Raw genomic sequence first — 16,329 nt, forward strand, 5'->3', positions numbered from 1 at the left:
TATTTCAGTTTTAAAATATCATAATGGACTGCAAATAGTTAGGTGACTTTGACTTGTGCTTATTTTAAGGTAGTTTTCATAGCAACAACAAATATCCTAAAGGAAACCGGATTTTCCTCTGACTGTGAGTAGAAAAGCAAGTAGCAGCATGAATCACAGCTTCCAAGAACTGTATGGATAGGAATGCAGATTCTTTCTCTCTCTCTCTCTCTCTCTGCTTGCTGTCAATTTTAATGTAGTAATGTGATTTAATAAAGTTTTTCTTGCCATCCACAGCAGCAACATTCATTATATGTTAATCAAGCTACTGCTGGCAGTTGCATGGCTGAGGATGAAACTAGAGTTTGGAACTAGTATGGTAGTTCCAATGATAACTCTCTAACATCTCAGCACTTCTTGCTTAAAATATGTTTTCTGAAAATGTTTTTGTTGTTAAAATACTGTACGTCAGTTTTTTCCAGCTCAGAAGCATTAGTTAAACATTTTGTGCTGCACTAAAGCTTTGCATGATGTTTTATAGGTAATAAGATATAGTTCCAGCCTTGAAGAGTTTGTGATCTGAATTTCACTGACATAGAAAGTGAGGAGAATGACCTCAGAAAGGGGGACAAGGATTCAAATGAATAAGTGAGTCATAGTGAGTGAATTAAACAAGTTGGTGTTTCTAAGAACAGAATAAGGTAGATCAGCAAGGAGGAAGATGAGAATACAGAAGCAAAAGACAGCATAAACCAAGTCCAAATAGTATAGGGATTTGAAGGAAAAGAGGGAAAATGTGTTATTTTGCAGGATCTGGAAAGCATAATAAATTCAGAAGGGTAGTCTGAATCAGGATGAAGAGGAACAAGAAGGTGTTCGGAAATGGAACAGGAAAAAGATGTGTAGAAACTTATAAATTATGTTGATGGATTTGGCTTTTATGAAGAAAAAAAAAGATGACGGGGAAAAAACTTGAGAACATGCTGGTTTGATCAGTTTGGCAGGAAAGTCAGTACACAAATTCTAGTACTAAGGGGTTTTTTAACCCCTTAAGAAATTGAGCTGTCAATTTAATTTGCTTTTAAAGTGAGTGGCAAAACAACAGGCCACTGTGCCTGAAAATTCAATCTCAGGCATTCATGTTGCTCTGTCAGTACTTCCTATTACACCTGTTTTTTGTATAAGCTGGAGTACTTACGAGTTTCAGCGCAACTGATGTGGGGCTGTAGAAGCTTCTAACATCAAAGGTAATTGCCGCACTACCATGTCATCTAAGTCAAACGGATCACAAACTTTTTTTCATTAAAATAACTTAAACTGGTTTTCAAAATTATTTTAGTTAAACTGGTACTACCTTTATATGGACAATTAAATTTATAGTTTGTTTATATTGAGTTGTGTTAATCTTTGTATTGTTGGCATAAGAAATGAAAAATAATCTCCCATAAACTTGTATAGATTTTTTTTTAAAAAATGGCACCTAGGCACTTTTCCTGCCCCATAGAGTATAGTTTGTCATTTCTTATCTATATACTGGTATTTGATTAAAAATGCTGATTTCTAACATTAGAATATTTCATTTTACTGTATGGAAAAGTGGATAAGTAGGTGATAATGGTCTACCTTTCTTATCCCATTAGGTTTGTCCAGTAGACCTTCTTCAAACATTGGCATTCTTCTTCCCCAGCTTGACAGCTGCTTCTTTCTATGTTGTATGTACTGGGGGACAAAGTGTTAAAGAACAGAGATTTTGAAGTTCCTGGTTTTTTGTTATCTTATGTCAAAGGAAATCTGCCTGTCCTTGCATAGGATGGAAGGAAATAGTTTTATGTATACCTTAAAGGATCTACTTTGTCACGTGGGATTACTGAATAGAAAGTATCAATAGTGATAACTAGCAGTGGTTTTGCCAGCAGGATTGTCAGCAGTGCGATTATATTACCAAATCGGTGCATGAGTATTTAAAACACAGCACTGTATGTAGCAATATAGAATTTGTGATCTGTAGTAGACAGGGAGCTATTTGTGCAGTAAGTAGCATGTTTGTGTATAGAAATCTCTATTGTATAGTTAGCTTCTGCTCCGTACAGTTTACTGAAATTAGTTTTTCATTAGTGAGGGGCAGATGTTTGAGTCTTCCTTATGCTGTTGTGTGCCATGTTCTCCGAGAGTTTTAAACTGTGTTCTGAGGTAGGTTGCATGTCCTGTTTGAACCATATTACACACACAGTTAAGATTGTATTGATGTATTTTCTTTCCAGAAATTTGCTTCGTGTATTATTGATGTTCTGCAAGGTCATAATATAGCCCAAAGCAATTGTAATATAATAATTGTAATATTAATGTTTCGTTAGGCAGTGTTAGAACTATAACTTTAATGTTACCATTAGGCTGTTGCATTTGTCTCACAGATTTGGATTTCAGGCAGTGCCAGAGCTACGTAAAAGGTGGTATGCATTTTTGAAGTACTCCTTTGTGTGTATTTACTTCATTATGTTGATAGAGGAATTGGAAAGTGAAATTGTGGACAGTTTAGGGATGGAAATAAAGTGACTGAAATGGCAGGGGAGAAAACAGAGCAGCAATCGAGGGCTCACCTCTAAAAGTTGTTTTGAATGGATTCATTTTTATAGAACTGTGGGATTTTTTTTTTGTTGTTTTTCAGAAGACTGTGCCAAAGACTTTTGCTCAGATGACATCACATTTGGACTACTAATGCCATCTACCCACTCGACACGGCACAATGCATTTCTAGGTAATTTAAGTAAGTATGTAGATATTACTGCTACTAAAACAGTAATGCTTTAACCAGAAGCATCTCATTTTCACCCTCAGGCAAGGCAGACATTCCACTTCAATCTGAGATTGAAATTAATGTTGTGAGGGGCAAGAATAAACTTCAAATAAACTTTTAATAAGCTTTCATCCTGTACACTGGAGCATGGAATGAAACAATTGAACTAACTGTACCTGAGCTGCCTGGGAAACTAGAAGGAAAAAAACCCCAACGTCGTGATGGCACTGTCCCCAGCAATGAAGTCTGCTAATGTGGCCCTGTGGTTTCTGGAGACTGAATTAATATCTCTCCCAGTGATGTCTTACAGTGAATGAGCATATGTGTTGCCGTGCTCACAGCTTTTTTGAGTGGTTTATGTTTGGTGGTTTTTTGGGGTTTTTTTGGTAGGTGCTCTTGTTAAAGTGGAGATGGGCTTAATACCCTATTAATGTAAGAATGTATAGAAAGCAGAAGAATGCGGCTTAATAGGTTCAAGTAGCAATATTTCTGTTCATATATCATCTCACTTGCGAAAGGGTTGCATTTCCCCACTTCCTTGATTGAACACTACATACTATCCAGCTGAAGATGGGCTAGGAAGTACAGATTTTCATCTTTGCAAGATTTGTCTTATATTGCAGCAAGGTTACCGATTGCTTTGTACATCTGTAGTCATGCAAAGAGAAACACATGACAGACAGGGTAGTTTGTTTAAGGTTCATCTTAGGAGTGACAAAGGGGTTTTGATTTGATGTATCATGAGGATCACGGCCATGGCCCCCTGTAGCCTCCATGTATGTGTTTATATGCTTTTTCATTGTAAGTAGATACTACTGTTAAACTTTCAGATGTTCCATTGTTTTTTTGACTGGATCAAAAAACCCTCAAGAAACAGATCTATTTAGGTAGATCAGACATTGTGGCAATCTTGCTGAAACTGGATTATTTTGTCTTGCTGGCAGAAAGCCTTCCTATAGTCCTAATGGCTTATCATGCATTGGAGATGTTTGATTGTGCATGAAGCTTGATCATGAATGGAGTTACAGGTAGCAGTGCTTGTAGTTAGTAATGCTTGACGCTTTCTATTCTAAGACCCTGGTTTTAGTTGCTTATAATTTGGCAAGACTTGAACCGTTGAGCAGTAATTCTTTGCATTATATATCTGCTTCAGCTAAAACTTTACCAAAAGTCAGCTTGTGCCTGAGAATGAGATGAGGGTGAGGAATGTACCTTTTTCTTGATTCAAAATGCGCTGAAGATCTTACCACTGGAAAGATAAAGCATCTGCATATGTTAGAGCAAGCACTTAAGGTTTTAGGAGAAAACTTAAACTGTTAAACTGCAGTATCAGGGGTTTTTTTGGTTTTTTTTTTTTGTGCCATCCCAAACTCTTACATTAGGCGGCATGATAGATTTCTGAAAATACTGTTTGTACCAGTTCAATGATTTGCCTAAATCCATTTCATCTGTCCAAATCAGATGAGGTAGATATATTCCAAATCCTTTTAGTCATAACCAGACGGAGCTACTGAGCATGTTCTAGCTGGACTGTGAGAGGTAAACAGGCCTAATCTCCACTCCATTGTAATGCTGGGTGCAAACACTGAGTAAGGAGACTTTCTTCTGCACTCCTTGTGCTTTTCCTTAACCGCATTCCTCATCTAATTTTGATGCTGTCTTTCAAGTGCTGCTTCAATAGTATATTCCCATAACTGTTGTGCATTTTTGTTTCAACTTTTCTATATTCTCTGGTTTTCTTTATTGGTGCTCTTGTGTTCAGAACAGATCATAATAAAATAGATTGTTTTGAACAATGCATACTGTGTGTGGTTAAAAGTTACAAAAAACTTCTTTTTGAGCATCCTGGAAACTTATGTGTGCTGTGCATCTTTGATGTTACTTTTAAAGTAACCTTTTTAGACCATGAGGACCTGCTTTGTTTTATTAAGAATTTGTGTTTTCCAGGGCACACTTCAACTTCATTTACTGCTTGTCTCTCCATGGGCTGTTTTCCTTCACCTTTACATTTTCATTAGTCCTTTTACTTGTGTTTCTTCCTCAGCTTTTTTTAAAGTTGTGCTGAAAATCCTCAGTTTAAAACTGTTCTTAAGTTACAGAACTTTTGTATTTACTTATATAAAAACATAATCTTAATGTTTTTCATAGAAGTATGAAAAGCAAATAACTAAATAGAGAGAAAATACTTTTGACACTAATTTGTGGAAATAGAAGAGAGATTTGAAAATTGTTGTACTCTTTCTCAATGATTTGTGTGCATGTGTGAGTGCTTGCAGTAGTGCCTCTGTGCCTCTCTGGAAACGTGCCTGTGTCACTACTTGTGCAAAACCATGTTTACTCAGGAGAAGAGTGAAATCAAACCACTCTCTCGTTCGGATTTGTTCTTATACACCTGCTGTAGCAGTGCGATGAATAAGGAGTAGCAGCAGGACAATCACAGCCCATCCACAAGGAGTGGGAAATACGGTATCATACAGCAGTTAGTTATCTTGGTTGTAATTATTGGGGCTGCTCTGCCTATCACAGTAAAGAAAAATTGCAACTCATTAAATCAAAATTTGTTTAATAGGTTATAGAAAGCTAATGATCTCTAAATGGTCTCTTGGTTCCTAACTGAGATTTAAGGGAAAAAAAGAGATTGTTTCTGAGCAAGCTAAGAGATTATTCTAGGTTTTATAGTTGGATCAGAGGAGTTGACTTAATGAAATAAAGTAGTGGAGTTGCTGACCAAAGCAAAGGTATGCCCTGGGCCAGGCAGAGAGGAGGGAGAGGTGCTATGTGGGTGAAGTCACCACCCTGTTTATCTAAAGATTCAAATTATGAAACAGATGAAGATAGACTTACAAGACAGGCTGGAGACTTCTAGTTCCACTTTGTTTTGCTGAAACTAGAATTTATAGTGTAGAGGATGATCTTAACATTTCCACCCCTCCCTTTTGCTTATTATAGGATGGCACTGAACTTCGTTTTCAAATATTTTGGGTTTTTTGTGTTGAAGTGACCAAGAACATCTAGTGTTCATGAGTTACAGGAAGATGGAATCTGTGTTCAGTATAGGAGTAAATGGAACGATTTATTGCTTCTTAGATTTTTATGGATTAAAAATGTAGCATTGAATTCATATTAAAATTCTGTGATTGCTTAATAGGGTTTAAAAAAATCAATGGAATAAGTTGTATTTAATGTTGATGAAAATTTCTGCTGATTTTTTTGTTATTAAAACCAGAATTACTTACAGACTCTGGTTTTTGCTTTGAAGCCCAGGTCCACACAGGAGGAAGCTTATGAAATGAAAAGGATTGTCATTATACTTAAAATTTTCAACTTATGTACACGTGAAAGTTTGTATAGTGTTGTTTTGTGGTTTGTGTTTTGTTTTCCTTAAAAGACAATTTTTCTTTAGGAATTGCTTTAAAGAGATCTGATTTTCTTTTCATCTAAATTTTAGCAAATGCAGAGTGAAGCCCATTCTTTCATTTGCAAAAATCTTCTGGAAAATTACTTGGATGTTGTATATTGAATGTCAGTGAAACTAGGTGAGTCTGAATATTTTGATTATTCTAAGCAGCTAATGAGTTACTTGTGTGTGACAAAATCCTGTTTATAACTTACAATGCTAAGAGAAACTCTGGCATTTAACCTAAAATCTAGAAGATTAAATTATTATATAAACAGATGACATCACTCAGAAGGGAAAAAAAAGGCAAAGATTAAGCAATATATTCCTGGCTTTACTCCTAAGGTAAAAAGCTGTGTGTACGCCCAGATATGTTTTTATCTAGTGTTTCTGCAATGAAGTTCTTCCACAACATAAATTGCTTGATTAGTTTCCCTTAGCATTTCTGTATGTGGTGTTCCTGTGGCTGTTCTCTGAGGTGATGTTTAGAACCAGGCTAATTTCAGTGTTACAGTAGACTAATATTGCTGTGTCACTAATCTGATTTTTCTCAATTCACGTAGTTGCTTAGCACTGGATTTGGAGATCAATTTGAATGATTAAAGCAAACACATGTTCACCTTTAGCCCTTTTCGATTTTGTTTGAGTTAGGGCAAGTTAAATCACAGTGGTAGTGCTTACATGCCTGTCTGTCTACACCATCTGAATTTCCGAATAAAAACCAACCTTGACAGTTCTATCTGAAAGTTCACAGGTGCCAGAATCTTTAGTTTTTTCTTGCTATATATAATAGCACAGGTAATAGGAGGAAATAAATAAATGAGAAAAAAATCTGAAAGAAACAAGGGGGAAACAAGAAAAGAAGTAAAATATTTAAAGGGGAAAAAAAAGACATAAAAGATGGAGTGAAGAAATTAAGAACAGAGAAATGAAGCCAGGGTGACAGGCGTATCCAGTTTTATGTCTTCTGCTGAATTCTGGAATAGGGGAAATAAATTCTTTTTGTGGTAGCCAGTAGATTGCTATGTACCGTGATCTCTTTCTTTTTATTTTTTTTTCTTTTTTTTTGTGGTGAGGCGTTACGAAGAAAAGCTTAGAGAATTGTTCTAGAGTCTTTCAGTGCCCTCAAGTATTCTCTTTTGTGAGATGACACCTGCTTTGGTTAGTCTGGTCTGGAAAGGTAGAATACAATTCGAGTGCATGCATTACCATTTTGATTTGGATCATTAATGCTGTTTTGGAGAAAATCTTTTGATTATCTCCCCTTACCACATACTTGCTCAGGGTGTTCGAACTACATTCCTTTTCCAGAAAACTAGTTTGTAAGTTCTGCTGCAGGTGCAAATTGCTCTTCTGTCACTACTGGGGACATATAGGTCTGAATCAATTATTAAATCCCTAGAAAACTTTGAATGGCCTGTGTGACGGTGATGTTCGCTTCTGGAGAGCAGGTGAAATCTAATCCAAAATAAACCCTCTTGAACAGCTAGCATAAGAGTGTCAGCACCAGCTGCTTTGATCTACTGATCTAATTCTACTGTTCCAGATTACTTGCTAATGGAGACATAGCCAAAATTGTTCACTTTGGTTATAGGTTAGTAGATGAGGGCAACGAACATCTGTGATATGTATCTATTTTACAAATCAAGTTATATGTTTCAGTGCTAATATTTACAACTTTCAAAGTGCCATGAATGTTCTTTGCAACTTTTGTTGATACCAACTGTCAAGGAAACAAATAAATACTACAAGTGACAGTGAATCAGATGACTAAATAGTAACTACCTTTTGAAATTTTTATCATTTAGTTTGCTTTTCTTGCCTGCTTATATTCTTAAATTGTTAAAAATAGGAGTCTTCTGATTTCTTTCATTTCATGATTTTCATGTAGAATTCTAAAATTTGTATACTTCCCACCCCAAGTGTTTTGCTTGGGCTGCTCATCTGCATTGAAAAAAACCCCTAGTCCAGTGTTTTATTGCAGTCATTAAGTAGGAGCAGGACAAAAAATGAAAAAGAGATGGTCTTCACAGGGGTTTGCAGTTATTACCATCTTTCTGTGCATTGAGCTGTCATGAATCCAGACAGACTTATTTTTTCCCTGGACTAAATTCCTCAATTTGAGATTGTAGATGGCACTTGTTAACGTTTTGAAAATTTAAGTAATATTTAGTTGCCAATGTTAAATCATTTCATCTTGAAGTAACAGTTATAAGAGTTCTCCCCATCTGCCCCATGGAATTTTAAGTTCAGAGATTCCCAATAATTTTTCACACTTACTGCTGGTGTAATATCCCACATGTCTAAGCCAATGATTAGGACTAAACTCAGTTACATTTCTTATTTATTACATCTTTGCAGAATCTAGGCCTTAGCTTTCAGCACTTCAGAAGATTTCCAAGATTCAAGTAAGATTTCTCTTGATAGGGACGTTTAAAACAATAGCCTTTTAATATAATCATTTAAAAAATATATATAAGGCTGTAGCAGCACAAGTATCAGCAGCATTTTGGATAACTTTTTTTTTTTAATTGAAGCCAGTGATTTTTTTCAAACCAAATTATTTGCAGTGTTATTTAAGTTGTTTTTATTCAGTTTATTCCCTCATGTTGTAACTAGCATAAACATATTATAAAAGTTAGCATATTTTATTCTCCTAGGCTTAAGCATCTCTCCAATTTGTATAATCCTTTCTAAAAGAGCAATTACTACTGACAGGTGTGTGTAGCACTTTAGCCCAGGGAAGTTGTTGAGTCACCATCCCTGGAGGTATTGTGTAGATGTGGTGCTTAGGGACATGGTTTAGTGGTGGACTTGGCAGTGTTAGGTTAACAGTTGGACTTGATGATATTATAGGTCTTTTCCAACCTAAATGATTCTATTCTATTCTAAAAAACAAATGCATTAAGTAAAAGTCAAAATTTAGTACTTAACTGCTTCATATAGTAGCTTCTGGAGACAGCCTCATTGTGGCAGGTACAAGCCTCAATTTAAAATGAAGAAAAATGTTGAGACTCAAAACGTGAGAATTGTAAGCCAGCAAGTTATGACGAGTCCTCATTATTTTAAGTAATCTTGTCTTAGGAATGTTGCACTGTTACATTGAAGTGTATAATTCATCTTCACTGTATTTGCATGTTTGTTAATGTGTTGGGCATAACTAAACTGTTCCAAGCCTTAATGTATGCTTACATACAACAGAGCTGTTTTCATTAGCCTGTTAGCATGTGGCCTCAACATATAAATTATATTAGTTTCAGGATTTCCTGTGAATATTGATAGCTTTTAGAATCCCATTCCTTGATACCAGTGTTAAATAGGCTACTAGCAAGATCCTAGGTGAAACCATATTCACAATGTTCTGAGCAGAAGAGAATTGCCACTGAAAATAAAACCTGATTATAGTTTTACTTTTTGATAACTGATATTTTAATTGAAAAATTGAATACCTATAATGCCTTTATAAATACTTTCTTAATGTTACTTTTCAGGACTTAAGTGCTGGATAACCTAAGTCAGGTTCTGTTAATAAAGTGGGGTAAGAGCATATAAGAGGGTGGATTACCACATTTGCTTTGATTTAAAATATTAATTGTAAAATACATCTAGTGCAACTTGATTTTTAACTAGGTCCTACTTGCTAGTTAAGATGGCAGTCTTTTAAGCAGTGCTAATTTTAGCATCTTCAGTAATGACCTGGAAGGGAAGGTTGTAAATATTTGCAAATAAAATATGGTGATACTAATCTGGGAGGTGTTGAGAATTTGAGAGTGCAGAGAAGGCTTTGAGGGGCAAGCAGTAAGCATACAGAGATGTGTTTTGGTAGATAGAGATAGTATGGTCTGATCATTTTGTGAAAGAAAAACTTGAGAAGTGGTAAAAGAGAAAAAAAAAAAAAAAAGCAGAGGAAAAGAGTTTAAAGTCATGCAAATGTAGTGAGTGTGGTCCCAAGTAGTTGATATGATTTTGTGTTGAGTATTGTAGATGGTAAAAAGGAGTAATAGTTCTCACATAAATAACTCTGAGGACTCATTTGAAACTTTTTAAAGTTTATGTGGAAGTATCAGGACAGAATCTGAATTCCCAAAAATACAAAAAGGAGCTGAATTTGTGACCTTTTCCCCAGAAACCTAATCTTGAAAATTCTTACCTCAAATATGGTAGCAGCAAAGCTTAAAAAAAGCTTGGCTTAGAAGTTCCGCGGTTATATTATGTTTTATGTCTTTCAGTCAATAACATGATCTTAAAATATTTTTTAGAGCTGGAGGGGATGGGAAATAATTGACAGAATTTTTGCTATGGGTGTTGAATTGTTGAATTAGTCTGCAAGGTCCTGAAAGACTTCATTAAAAAAATTCCCAATGCTTGGAGAGTAATATTGTCATCATAATTAATCAACTTAATTTACAATTAAATTGACTGGGCCCAACGTTTTGAAGATCATACTGATCTATGGGAACAAGGCATTTTTTGATGGTCTTTTGCTGCTTCTCTGGTGACCCTCAGAAGGTGAATTAAGTAGGTTTTCTGGACTTGCTTAGTCAGCACAAACTTTGAAAGTTTCTGCTCATGTCAGTAGCAAGCCACAAAGGAGGACTGCATGCTGCTGCTGCTGCTCAGGAGAATGAAGAAAGAATTTGAGCAAATTTGATATCTGTATAAATTGATCATGTTTTAGAAACAAAGAATGCTAAAAACCCAGCTGGTTAAATGTTACAGTGCTACTTCAAACTATAATTTTCCTTTGAACGGTGTTTACTGAACATTCAGAAATTCTGTTCTGTTCAGTGCTCTAATGTTTGAATACTTAAGTAAAGATGTTTTTCCTTCTTTATTTCCACATATATGAGAATATATATGCAGAATGATTCCAGTAAAATTACTTTAGAGTTGACTTTGTATGCTTTTTTTCTATTGCTGCATTGCTGTTTCTGCTTAGTTCATGCAGTACTATTCCTTTTGTCAAAATAATGCACCATCTTTCTTGCCTGAGCAAGTCCAATTATTGACTAAATGTTGGCTGATGTTACATTTCCTTTTGATTCTTGCTTATAGCAGGGTGGTGAAAGGATACCTAACACCTATCCCCAAAGTGGTTACAAAGTCTTTTGCAAAGTTTCCAGGGACAAGAAAAGTAAAGTTTTTCTGCCTTTGTTTTGTCCATTTTTTTTCTAAGACATTTTCTCTCTGTACCAATTGCAAAACTTTTAAATTTTGTTTTAGTTTGGGTTTTTTTCCTGTTAAGGCACTTCTTGCCTATGTAATATGAAGGACTTATCCTTTATCTCATGTTTTGCAATCACTGTAATTCGAGTTGAGGCTGGATTGTTATATTGAAAGTTCTGACAAAAGAGTAAGTCTAGTGTTTTGTTTAATGAAATTAAGGAGTAGTGCAATGCAGGGGTTTGGAATTCTGTAACTATAGTATTGATTTTTTTATTTAACATATAAACTTGCTCTTTCTATAACAGGTAGTTCTACTGGGGGGAAAAACTGAAGGATCCACTGGTACGCACCAGAATTTTAGAAAAGTAAGTCTTTACTTTTGTTAAATCTTGTTAATCTTATGAACGTAACAGGAAGCATGCTAATACAGAAGTGTATTTTGCCACATCTTTTTTGAATACACTGAAGTTAGCATCCCCTAGCATTTCCCTTGTTTAGTTTTGTTCTAGTTTTCTACTACCTCATTCTTTTTTCTTTTGTTATCGCTTTCGGGTCTCCAGGATCATGTGCAGGACTTCTAGGGGAAAGGGTTGGGGGAGGCAGGGAGGAGGAGCTGCTTTTTGGTAATTTTTGACATGGACTGTGCTTCAGTGTTGGAGCTTAAAATGTTCCTACCCTCTCATTTTATGGAAATGTGAATGTGAAGTCTCACTTCTTTCTTTCTGAATACGCTTTCCAGTGAAGTTCACTGCCTACTCCATTCTTTGGGCAGTCAAAACAGTCCACTCCTCACAAAAGCTTTACAGAATAATTTAGCTGTGCATGAGTCACCCGCAGTGGGAAATCTAAGTATCAGAAACACTTCCACAGCTGCACAAATCGAGGATTGTGCAATCAACTTGGAAAAAAAAATGATGCCTATCACTAAATATTTTTAAAGTGTTTTATTTACATGTTTGTATTTCTACATGAGATGGATAATTAAGTTTCAGATTAAATATTAGCTTTCTGAAACACCTGTCACTTGTTCTTGGGTGTTGCTGTTAGCAACTGTCCTAATCTTTTTTTATATATGTCCATTTGGTATACTTTTACAATTCTAAGAGTTACAAATAGATGCTGTTGGTATAAATCATTCTTTCTTTAAATTTTCTTAGTTTCATATTATTCATTTAGGTCAATACTCTTGTATACGTATCTATACTGAGGATCATCTTAAAACAGTCACAGTTCATGCTAATTAACATGTTATTCGATAGATAGGTCAGTAACTACTTAGCAACATGTCAGGTATATATATTCCTGTACTTTACATTTTGCTTGAGTTTCCCATTGACTCTAAGGCTGAGTTCTGGATTTATTTTCATATCCAGAAGCTGATCCATGAGTCTGGACCAGTGTATATGAACAAAACTCATTCTGTCCAGAAATTTCACTTGTCATGGGTTGCCACATGAGATGCAGCAATGCATGGGAGAGTACAGATGTTTCATTTAAATATGGAGCAGACTTATCAAGTAGTAGCTACAATGCTCGTTCCTTTGAGCACAAATTTGAATCTCATTTTTCCTAATTTTGTTCTCTGGTTGTAATTTAACACATGGTGTAGGTCAGCATGAAATGGCATTGTTGCCAGAAGATGTCTAACCTGGTGATTCACTGCTTCCCCTTCCCCTGTGCCAACACAGTTTTTGAGCAGCCATATGGTGAAACAAATGTAGTTGATTTAGCTGAATGAAACAGTATTTGGATTAGTTTTAGGCTGGGCCACTTTTAGGCTGTGTTGACTGTGTGATCACAGATACTAATGGTAGCAGAAGAGAGGGAGTTTAATATAGGTGTGGAAATGAGTGGTCAAAGTAATGATCAAAGGAGTTTGGTAAAAGTGCCTACAAATATAAATTAATTGTTAGGGTGTGAAGTGCCTAGTTATCTGTAGCCATGTAGTTACGTGCATGGTCTATGTATACATTGGTCTTGCTATCTTACATGTGGTAATTCTTCATCTGCAGACTGATTGGGGGGAAATACTTCAGTCTGTTTCTCCCACGTTCTAGGCGAGTATCCTGTCCATGAGTTAGGAATGCCTTTGTCTCCTGTTTAGAAAAAAACAAAACCAAAACCAACAAAAATTGAGTTCATTTCATTGAGTTGCCTGGCATGGCATGCTGCTTTCCCTCTGCCTGTCCACCTGGTTTTAGTGTGCGCATAACTAAGAAGCGCTAAGATGTTTCTGGACCTGCTAGATAATGGTGTCTTAAAGGAATAACTTGTTGATATGAAATAGTTGGTTGTCCCTTAAAAAGTAAGGTGAAGTATAAATCAAGCAAGACTGGTTTTAAGACTCATAGCTATATGCTTAAAATTTCTCCTAAATAGACTGTAAAGGCATTGGGTGCAGAAATAACTTGCATAACTTCTTACTGACCCTCTTGCCCATCTGTTGTCTTGGATTTCTGAAGATTTTTATAATGCAATAGTGAGAACAGAACAAGAAATTTTGACTGAAGGTGTTTAAAGATTAGTTAGTACTCTTTATGTAAGAAGTATAAGTGTTTGTTTAGATATAAAAGCTAATAAATCTTCATTGGGTAGATTTTCTGGTCTAGGATAGGATTCTGGAAAGATTCCTTTGTGTGAATTTCAAAAACTGCTTTTTAGCTACCTTTCCCACTTTACAACACACACATGCATACTGAAATTCTGACAGATAAGGTGCTCACCTAACATGTATGTTCATGTTTTTCTGCAAGATTAATTGTAGTGGATAGCTGAGTGTTGCTGCAGTAATGATAAAGTCTCATTTTCTAAATTTAAACGTGAGTTTATATCAACACCAAACAGAAATTTTGTATGCAATGGAAGAAGAATTTTCTTGGCGTTATCTTGCTTTGAATGTGTACTAATTATGTCTGTTGAATTTGACAATTTTTTCCAGGACAGTTTTCAAAAATTAGTGTACTTTCTATATCTATACATTCTTCCCTCTTACTACTGGGGTGGAGGAAAAACAATGTTTAACTCTTCGATCTGTCTCATTTCTTGGTAAATTTTCTTGTGTAGGAATAAAGTGTTTGATAAATTTTTCCCCTTTGGTTAGATTTATTAGTATTCTTGGTATTATTTATCCTCTCAGGAAAATAATGACAAACCATTTTAGACAAATTGTTGTTTAAACTAACATCTGTACATGATACAAAACTTTTAAAATTGCTAATCCTCGGTTTGATAAATGTGCCCATTTGTAATCGGATGAATCGTTTCAAAGTGTTGTTAACTCCGGGATAGGTATCTTGGTACCCTATTTTAAAGTTTTTCCTTAAATTTCTGTTAATACTGAGAAATTGTCAAGTGGGCAACTTTTTTCTGGTAACTTTATTCTGTAGAAAATCATTGTTTTGTATGTAGCAGATAATTTTCTGGGATAATTAGTAATATTCAGTGGGAATTTAAATTTTTGAGCATGTGTATGTGGTATTTTTTCCCCTTTGAACTTCTGAAAAAAACCCTGTCAATTGCCTACCCTCTCAGTTCCATTTAAGAGGCTGAAAGGAAGAAGCTGGGATTTTATTTGTTCATGGTAAAATATAGCAAGTTTAGATGCCTCCTGAAAGAGAATATCAGACTCTCCAGATTTTACACTATCTACAACACTTATTCCGCAGCATGGTGAGTGTTAATTTAGAATCTGTTCTTGAGCTGGCTGGCAGCAGGTTGTTTCTGCCCAGAATCCTATTAAAGGAAATGGAGATTACAGAGATGTGAAGATTTTCAGTTTTGAATTGTAACACTAACCGGTTAGCTTCTCTTGATTAAAACTCCTGTTGTGAAGTACTGGGTTTTTGTTAAGCACTATTTCAGGAGGCAGTAGCTGTGTTTTTCAGCCAGGCTTGATCATGAGCTAAATTGTATTTTAGATGTGCAAACACAATGCATGCTCTTAAGTCTAACCCACGGTTCACTGTTCCAGATCCAGCAGTGGCAGATGTACTTAAGAGGTTCCTGCTCCTTTTTGTAGAGGGGTACTGTTTCTCAGCTGTGCCAATTTTCAAAGGTGCTTGAAGCACTTGAAGATAATAAAGATTGTATTTAAAACTGTGTGATATGTGGGTTATTTTAGACACATTTCACCAATCTGCTTCAGTGTGTGGCCAGAGCTAAAGGGGTGCGGACCTCCAGTGAGAGCCAATGAAGGGTGGCAAGAAGCAGGGTGGAGGCTTATAAAAATGGGTGCAAATGGAATCTTAATGTGTAGCCACAGTCTTTCTCTTGTACAACTAGTTGCACAGGATTTACAAGCGTTATTTCTGCCACACTTACGGCTTTGTTATTGAAGGAAGGGGATCTCCAGTAAGGAACTGTAAATACAAAGGACTGAGAAAATATTTTAAATGAGAATACAGAAGAATAGCAATTGTTTCTGATGGCCAGGTCATTAAACACTGCCTTTCAAATTTAACTTATAAACTTAGTTAGTCTGTACTATTTTTTGATTATCCTTTGTGATTTTCTGGGACAGGGACTGTGTTCACTGAAAAGCTCTGAAAATCAGTATTATAATAACTTTCTTTTAATATATTTGTTAATAATTTGAAGGGGGCACATAAACAACACTTCAGGTATCTCTAAATGTAGTTAATTTGGATCCTATAAGGCAAAGAAAATACAGGCAGCCTGGAAAGGGATGGATGGGAAAAAAGCCTGGTTAGTGCTTCAGCACCCCACAGCCAAGGACCAGTTGTTACAAGCCTGACAACCTGCTGAGTGCTTTCCTGGTCACTCCCAGGGAGCTGGAGGGGCAGGCTGCTCCCGGGGGAGGGCAGCCAGGCTCAGGCAAGAGCTCAGATCACCAGCAAGTTCCTGGTGAGGAGGCAGGCCTGAGGATGAGTTGAGAAGTCAAATCAGCCAGATTAGTGGGGTACGTGGCCAGGCATGGGCCAGGCTTGAATGTAGCCCAGGCGAAGAGACTGAGCTTCTTGCACATACCTTCACT

General features: G+C 36.0%; 1 protein-coding gene across 10 annotated transcripts in view; it reads left to right on the forward strand.

Annotated features, from left to right (window-relative positions):
* The window catches only part of CLOCK (clock circadian regulator), a 67,136-nt gene that overhangs the window by 8,613 nt on the left and 42,194 nt on the right, over positions 1 to 16,329 (forward strand). For 4 of the 10 annotated variants that reach the window (XM_049831495.1, XM_049831481.1, XM_049831554.1 and 1 more), the window contains exons 2-4: positions 2,645 to 2,743; positions 6,222 to 6,309; positions 11,642 to 11,701. The gene's annotated coding sequence lies outside the window, so the exon portion shown is untranslated. Of the gene's footprint in view, positions 1 to 2,644; positions 2,744 to 6,221; positions 6,310 to 7,252; positions 7,351 to 11,641; positions 11,702 to 16,329 lie in introns of those variants that run through there. The other 6 variants (XM_049831507.1, XM_049831525.1, XM_049831500.1 and 3 more) reach the window with 5 other exon arrangements.

Source organism: Accipiter gentilis, chromosome 3 (assembly GCF_929443795.1).
Source record: "Accipiter gentilis chromosome 3, bAccGen1.1, whole genome shotgun sequence".
NCBI lineage: Eukaryota > Metazoa > Chordata > Aves > Accipitriformes > Accipitridae > Astur > Astur gentilis.